At 47.5% G+C, this 8,840-nt stretch overlaps 1 protein-coding gene across 1 annotated transcript in view; it reads right to left on the reverse strand.

Moving 5' to 3' along the window:
- SPTAN1 (spectrin alpha, non-erythrocytic 1) overlaps positions 1-7,747 on the reverse strand; it is a 49,503-nt gene extending 41,756 nt beyond the window's left edge. Inside the window, 1 exon segment of the mRNA XM_075324693.1 lies at positions 7,647-7,747. The gene's annotated coding sequence lies outside the window, so the exon portion shown is untranslated.
- Positions 7,748-8,840: the final 1,093 nt, after the last annotated feature.

The raw sequence follows: 8,840 nt of genomic DNA on the forward strand, positions 1-8,840 counted from the left end.
CCTAAAGTTAGTGACAACAAACAAGGCCGCCATTACATCTCTCGCAGCCTCCCCTCTTGCTGTTGTGCCCATACACACTTCAGTGATATCTCCTGTTGGCATTAGGCTTGTCACTCTGCTCAGAGAGTTAGAGAGGAACCATATCGGCCTCCATCTAATCTTGAGCCTTGAGGGACAATTTGCCATTCAGAACTCTAGAAAGTTGGGAGAGAGCCCAACCATAATGGCGGCCATATTGGATGGTGACATCCCTGTCCCTACTCCCAGTAACGCCTGAAGTGGCTGATAACAGAGAACACTATGCTGCTCCGCTTAGTCACTGACTACTTCTACATGTGCTTATTACATGTGTGAAGATGCAAATTGGAGAAAACCAGCTCTGCGGCTCCATCTTGGCGGCCCAAGACGATGCGAGGAGCGGGGCGGATAGGGTCACTTCAAGGTTGCAGCCAGTGGTCGGGCCTAGTAAAATCGCTTGCTAAAGAAAAGCATGGCCTCTCCATTGGGAAGGTCCCTCACCGACTCCTAACACAAGTGGCCATTTTACAGAAGGCACTACCGTCACATCTGAGGGAAAGGATACAAAATGGCCGTTATACAGCAGTGCTTGCAAGATGAAGCAGAGTCGAGTTTGTCACTTAAAGGGTTATCCCCACCTTCATAGATATATATTGCCAGAAAGTGCAACACGTTTATAATTTGCAGGCATTAGAGATATTCACACTTATGTTTACAACGCGTTGCCTTGGAGACCGACCACCACTGCTGTCTAGCTTGTAAACACTACACTGAAGGTGACCGGGATTAGGAGACAACAGCGCGCTCCAGCAATCCTGGCAAGCTTAAAAGCAGTGCTGTCAAGATGAATAGAAAAGAGCTTGTAAGCTCTGTGTGCATGCTCAGTGGTGGTCGGTTTCCAAGGCAACAAAGCTATGAACTAAAGTGTTAATATCTCACGAATGGATGAAATTTTTTAATAAGCAAAGTTGCATCTGACAATATACCCATTTATAAAGATGGGAATAACCCTTTAAAGCCCATTGCACGCCAGATAATATTTGATTGGATTGGCTACATGTAAATAGACATTTAATCTGCAGAAAACACCATTAATTCATCACAATGAATAAGAGATGGAGCTAAAGGTTAGGTGACATATTCAGCTCTGCTACATCAGCATGCACTGTTTATTACAGAACATTCTGGTGCAGAGACCAGCAGTCAGCGTCTGCGGAGATCCCAATCCCGCCCCGAGAACTGCAGAACCTCCCTATACTAAGCCAGTCCGACAGTGCCAGATGCCGCACCTTCTACTCTGCTGCATCAGAACCAGGGCATCTTATCTGACGAGCCCGAGTCTTAATATAAGGCCCCTTTCTACTAAACCTGCTGCACGCTGCTGGGACACTACAACTCCCAGCATGTCCTGACCGCTTCAGAGCCCTTTTCAGTCTGCACCGTGCCATATTTCACCTCTTTTTTTGTACCACCCGGAAAACTACAATGCAAACCTCCCATTATTGGTTACTGATTCTAATCCGCCATTCTCATGCTTCCATTATAACGCGCACACAGCTTTCCTACAGCCCTGAATGGCAAATGTGACCAATATACAACCCGCAAGGGAAAGCTACTGCACAGGGGCCTGAGAAAGCTGGGTGATCACCCCTGTAGGTCTTTTGGTAGCCACCCAACTTTTCCAGGATCTGAATGTAAAGCTCCTAGATAAGCTCTTGCACATCTGGATATTTAACCTTTTTTTGCAGCACCACACACTGAAAACTACAATGCAAACCTCCTCCTATTGGGTTACTCATTCCAGTCCGCCATTTCTCATGCTTCCATTATAACTCGTACACAGCTTTCCTACAGCCCTGAATGGCAAATGTGACCAATATACATTTCATGCAACAAAAACTGCTGCACAGGCGCTTGAGAAAGCTGGGTGACCACCCCTGTAGGAACTTAATTGGGGTCTTTTAGTAGTCACCCAACTTTCCCAGGATCAGAATTTAAAGCTCCTTGATAAGCTCTTGCACCGAGCCATATTTCAACCTCTTTTTGCACCACACCCAGAAAACTACATGCAAACCTCCTATTATTGGATTACTGATTCCAGTCCGCCATTCTCATGCTTCCGTTATAACGCGCACACAGCTTTCCTACAGCCCTGAATGTCAAATGTGACCAATATACACCCAGCAAGGCAAAGCTGCTGCAATGGGGCCTGAGAAAGCTGGGTGAGCAGGTAATTGAGGTATTTTGATAGCCACCCAACTTTCCCAGGATCAGAATTTAAAGCTCCTATATAAGCTCTTGCAGTGCCATTTTACCTCTTTGCACCACACCCGGAAAACTACAATGCAAACCTCCATTATTGGATTACTCATTCCAGTCCGCCATTCTCATGCTTCCGTTATAACGCGCACACAGCTTTCCTACAGCCCTGAATGTCAAATGTGACCAATATACACCCAGCAAGGCAAAGCTGCTGCATAGGGGCCTGAGAAAGCTCGGTGAGCACGTAATGGAGGTATTTTGGTAGCCACCCAACTTTCCCAGGGTCAGAATTTAAAGATCCTAAATAAGAACAAACTCTCATTATTTGGCTTGCATAATTCTGACCACGTCCTTAATGTACTCCCATTATTCAATAATAACGCAACACATCAATGTAGAAAAGCAATGAGCTCAGTGACGCATGCAAATAGAGTATAGAGCCACGCCAAGACCACACAATATAAAAGTCACACCCCACTCACCCCCCAAAAAAGGGGGAAAAGAAAATACAGAGGTGCAAAAACCCATCACTGCAAGCACGGCACACCCGGGTACCTGGACTCTGATCTTACGCAGGGACAACATGGCGCCACACAGACAAGTCTACCCCTTTAAAAACAGGACAGGTCATTGTCACCAGAGATCACATTGTCGCTCACGTCTCTGCGGGGCGCCATCATCTAGGTTTGCCAGGATGGTCCACTTTACACGCTGGCACGGCGCCCGCTATCCGGACTCATTAGCAATCTACCGCGCTCCCTCGGGAAATTACTAGAGTTAACTTTGCTGCATAATTAGGTTGTTTCTGGGATGCACACTCACTTTTAAAGGGACGGCAGCACCTAACAAGATGACCATGGATTACAATAGAAAGGAAAGAAAAAAATGGTCATGCTGAATGATCCCCCCCCCCCCCCCCCGGGGTATACATCTCCAAAATGCCTAAAAATGGAGCCAAGAACGTAGCACAGGATGATCTGTCCGTTGCTACGTTCTTGGCTCCATTTTTCAGCATTTGAGATGGATACTGATTCTGGGAAAGCTGGGTGACAAAGGAAATCACAGTCATCCAGCTTTCCCAAAGGCTATAATGGCTGCGATCCAGCTTGACCGGAGCCCTTTTGGGAAACCTGGATGACCAATGCGTGTAAGGATGGTGGCCATATCGGCTACTCAGCTTTTCCAGAATGGACAATAACATATTAACCATTTAGGATGGGGCTATAGGGCAACTTTGGAGATGTATACTGATTCTTGGAAAGCTGGGTGACAAAACATAAAATGGTCATCCAGCTTTCCCAAAGGCTATAATGGCTGCGATCCAGCTTGACCGGAGCCCTTTTGGGAAACCTGGATGACCAATGCGTGTAAGGATGGTGGCCATATCGGCTACTCAGCTTTTCCAGAATGGACAATAACATATTAACCATTTAGGATGGGGCTATAGGGCAATTTTGGTGATGTATACCGATTCTCGGAAAGCTGGGTGACAAAGGAAATCACAGTCATCCAGCTTTCCCAAAGGCTATAATGACAGCGATTCAGTTTGACCAGAGTCCTTTTGGGAAACCAAATGGTGCAAGGGTTAATGGTGGCCATATCGGCTACTCAGCTTTTCCAGACTGGACAAGGACATATTAACTGTTTACGATGGGGCTATACAGCAACTTTGGAGATGTATACTGATTCTGGGAAAGCTGGGTGACAAAGAACATAAAGTGGTCATCCAACTTTTCCAAAGGCTATAATGGCTGTAATCCAGCTTGACCGGAGTCCTTTTGGGAAACCTGGGTGACCAAATGGTGCAAGGGTTGAATGGTGGCCATATCGGCTACTCAGCTTTTCCAGAGTGGACATATTAACCATTTAGTACGGGGCTATACGGCAACTTTGGCTGCACAGATAAAAATGACTATGCCGCTATGTAAGGCGGGTGAATGGAATCGCAACAAGAACGTTCCGGAGAAGTTCGATGTTTTTGCAACATTGTTGCGAGTCTTAATGCAACTTTATTCACCTGCCATGACACTTTGTGGTCCTTAAAGGGGTAATGCGCTTCCCCTCCATTGGCATATCTGAGGGTAGTACCTTTCATTGAATTGCGTTAGTGTCGTGTAAGACTAGACACTGGAGTAAACTTAAGCACTTGCCAAGACGGAGCAGATGAGGGTCACACACTGAGGGCAGCCGGCCGAGCGCACATATCAGGGCATGCCTGGAATCCTTACTATGCAGGGCATGTGTGCATGGCGAGAAATAAACTCCACACACAGGGTTAGATGATGCCGAATTCACCGGACCGAGACCATGCACTGCTCCGAAAATCAACAGCGCCACTTTAGGAAAATTGCAAGACTAGCAACGCCCTACCAAAACCATGGTACCATCTGCATCCCGTCAGGGGTTACACAAATGGCTACCAACAATGATGGGGAACATATATCGCCCTCCTGCTCTTTACAGGGAATCTGTCACCAGGCTTTTGCTCCCCCATCTGTAGAGACAGAGACCCTGATTCCAGCGATGTGTCACTTACTGAGCTGCTGCAGTTATACAGAGCTCATGAATATGCTGGACTATCTGCAACAGCCAAGTAGTCCTGTAGTGATAATCTCCTGCTGATTAAACAGATTTTATCAACACTACAGTAAGCAGCCCAGTGTAGGGGCTGAGACCCTGATTCCAGCAATGTGTCACTTACTGAGCGGTTTCTAAAATCAATGTTTTCTCTGCTGCAGTTATACAGAGCTCATGAATATGCTGGACTACCTGCAGCAGCCAAGTAGTCCTGTAATGATAAAATCATGTTTAATTTGCAGGAGATTATCAACACTACTCTAAGCAGCCCAGTGTAGGGGCTGAGACTCTGATTCCAGTGATGTGTCACTTACTGAGCTGTTTGCTGTCCTTTGGATACAATCACAGTTTACTCTGCTGCACATCTAGCAGGGCTTAGGGTATGTGCGCACGTTGCTTTTTACCTGCTTTTTACCTGCTTTTTTGCTGCTTTTTCTTCTGCGCTGTTTAATGCCAAAATGGATGTGTTCTTCTATTCAAGCAAAGTCTATGGGAATTTGGGTTTCTTGTTCACACTATGTTGTTCAAAATGCTCCTTTTTGAGGCAGAACTTTGGTCAAAAACTCAGCTTTTCAAAGAAGCAACATGTCAATTGTTTTTGCCATTTGGGTTTTGCACTGCAAAGCTGAGTTTTTGACCAAAGTTCTGCCACAAAAAGGAGCATTTTGAACAACATAGTGTGAACAAGAAACCCAAATTCCCATAGACTTTGCTTGAATAGAAGAACACATCCATTTTGGCATTAAACAGCGCAGAAGAAAAAGCAGCAAAAAAGCAGGTAAAAAGCAGGTAAAAAGCAACGTGCGCACATACCCTTAGAATGCTGCACTCAGAATAACCCCACCTACATCACTGATTGGTTGGAAGCTGCCAGTTAGTGGTGGGGGGTGTGGTTGAACTAGGAGGCACAAGACACCTAGTCCAGTTGTGATACTCTCCTGCTGATAAAACACTGATTTTATTGTAACGGCAAAACACAACCTAGTAAGTGATACATCGCTGGAATCAGGATCTCTGCCCCTACATTATGCTGCTCTCAGATTAGGTGACAGATTTCTTTAAACAGGACGCAAAATATATATTAGGGTGTTGCTAGTTATGCAATTGCCATGTTAACAATGTCCAAAATATACATTTTAAAGCAAGATGGTTCCATAGAAGTCTCCAGCTATTGCAAAACTACAAGTCCCAGCATACCCAGTAGTTAGGGCGTGCTGAGGGTTGTAGCTTTGAAACCAATATCTTTTTATGCATGGGTGGATAGAGATGAATAGAAATGAAGCATCACACAGCCAAGCACAATGACCTTGGTGCAATAAAATCCTCATATTCCCAGGGGGGGGGGGTGGGGGGGTCAGAGGACGCATCTGGGTGGGCGGGTGCTAAGAGTTCAATCCGGAGAAGGTCCTTGTCCCAGGAAATGACAGGGATCAGATTTTTCCTGAATGACATTCCTGATGAAGCTAACGCCCGACTACACCCAACGCAGAACGCGGCGTGCGGAGGCAACAATGCGACACCAGAAGCGGCCGGCAGGGTAGGGGTTAAACGCTCTCCCAGCAGCCTTGGTAACAGGATTAAAAATGTATGCGGCAGGGAGGGTATGGGATGGAAATAGGAGTGTTTACATGGGAAAGCGAGATATTTAAAGGGCACCACACGCCTTATTCCGTACACCCCCCCCCATCCCTGTCATTGATAAAGGGGGCTTTACTATAGGGTGGGAGCACAGAACGGGGGCAGCATCAGCAACAATGGCGTCATTTGTGATCGTGGCCATAATAAAAGCGTATTACAAGCCGGTAACCCTTTCCAGGAAGTAACGATGCAACAATGTAGCAAAAAGAATACGAAATGTTTATATAAATAAACAGAAGAAGGGGGGGGGGGGGGGACATAGTCGATATATCCGATCAATCCGCATATCGTGGCGAAACCGCCAGACGCAGCGATCGACGGGCGATACCGCCATAGACGCAGCGATCGAGGGGCAATACCGCCATAGACGCAGCGATCGAGGGGCAATACCGCCATAGACGCAGCGATCGAGGGGCAATACCGCCATAGACGCAGCGATCGAGGGGCAATACCGCCATAGACGCAGCGATCGAGGGGCAATACCGCCATAGACGCAGCGATCGAGGGGCAATACCGCCATAGACGCAGCGATCGAGGGGCAATACCGCCATAGACGCAGCGATCGAGGGGCGATACCGCCATAGACGCAGCGATCGAGGGGCAATACCGCCATAGACGCAGCGATCGAGGGGCAATACCGCCATAGACGCGATTGACGGGCGATACCGCCATAGACGCAGCGATTGAGGGGCAATACCGCCATAGACGCAGCGATCGAGGGGCAATACCGCCATAGACGCGATTGACGGGCGATACCGCCATAGACGCAGCGATCGAGGGGTGATACCGCCATAGACGCGATTGACGGGCGATACCGCCATAGACGCAGCGATCGAGGGGCGATACCGCCATAGACGCAGCGATACCGCCATAGACGCAGCGATCGACCAATCCGACGCACAGGACGTCGCGAATAGGAACAATTTTATTTAGGAAATTAATGCACAATTATATAGTAGTTGCAAATTGGGCTACAGATTTATTACAGCGGAATATTCCTATATTGCTGGGTCTATGGGGGGGAGGGGGTTAAAGCATTAAAGCAGCAGCAGCCCCGGGCATGGAGGGGTTAAATGCAAGCATTCGCAGGGAGGGTGGCACTGTGTGGTGTTCGGGGGGCGCAGGAATGGGGCAGAGGGGTGCGGCCTCACCAGTTCTGAGGGCGTTTTGCACTCCAGCTTCCTCACTCCTACTCTCCGGATCTTCGTCTGAGCGCTGCGGCCGCGGCTCTCCCTCCTTTTATACTCGGGGCGCTCCGGAGCGCTGACGTCACCCTGCGCCACCTCTCCGGAAAAAGCCGAGTTCTACAGGACACGCCCACTGCTCCAAACGTGCACGGAAAGCGACGGAAAATGCCGGAAATTGCCGAAGGCGTGAAATGGCTCTGAAGTAGAAAAATGGCGGCTTCAAGGAATCGATCTGTTGTGCGCTTTCAAAGCAGTGCAAGCAGAAATAGCAATTGCATATTATTGTAAAAGGGTAGGAGTTGCTCAGTCTGGAGGCAGAGGCTGTACGGCTCCTAGGGTGTGATCAGGAAGGTGCAGGGCAGGACTTAGGCCTCAATATAATGGGGGAAGAAGGGTCTAAGCTCACATGCCAAACATATCTCATAAATCGGGGCTCCCATCTGGTGGGCACTGAAAGGACTACGAATTTGGGAGGCTTTTAAAGAATTAAAGCCGCGGCACCCAGTCTCTTAAAAGGGCAGCAACCATATAGTCACTAAGGTAGGGCACCCTAATAACTCACTCAAAGTCTGTAATTATAGTAATGGCCATCAACAACCAGTGCAGAAGGAACTGGGGCCTCATTTATGAAAATCGCCTCACAGTAAGAGCATTCTGGTTGCCTATAGCTACTGCAGAAGTAAATGGGGCCTTGTTTATGAAGATTGCCTCACAGTAAGATCGTTCTTGTTTCCTACAGCTGCTGCAGAAGGAACTGGGGCCTCATTTATGAAGAGTGCCTCACAGTAAGATCATTCTAGCTGCCTATAGCCACTGCAGAAGTAACTGAGGCCTCATTTATGATAATCGCCTCACAGTAAGATCATTTTGTTGCCTATAGCAACCAGAGTGCAGCTTTCAGCACTGAAGCTGCTGCAGTAAAGTGAAAGCTGAGCTCTGATTGGTTGCTGTGAACAATTAGAACAGTCTGACTGTGAGGCAGCTTTCATGCTGAGATGCGAGCTCCTTCCGGACCTTTTCTGCTTTATATCTATAGATTTACGTATGAGATCTCTGATCAGTGTGGGGTGATTACTCATAATACTCAGGATTGTTTTTTTTTTTAAAGGGAATCTGTCACCAGATTTGGCTCTTATACAGTGTGTCCACCCGTATCCT

The sequence above is a fragment of the Anomaloglossus baeobatrachus genome, chromosome 9 (assembly GCF_048569485.1).
Source record: "Anomaloglossus baeobatrachus isolate aAnoBae1 chromosome 9, aAnoBae1.hap1, whole genome shotgun sequence".
Taxonomy (NCBI): domain Eukaryota; kingdom Metazoa; phylum Chordata; class Amphibia; order Anura; family Aromobatidae; genus Anomaloglossus; species Anomaloglossus baeobatrachus.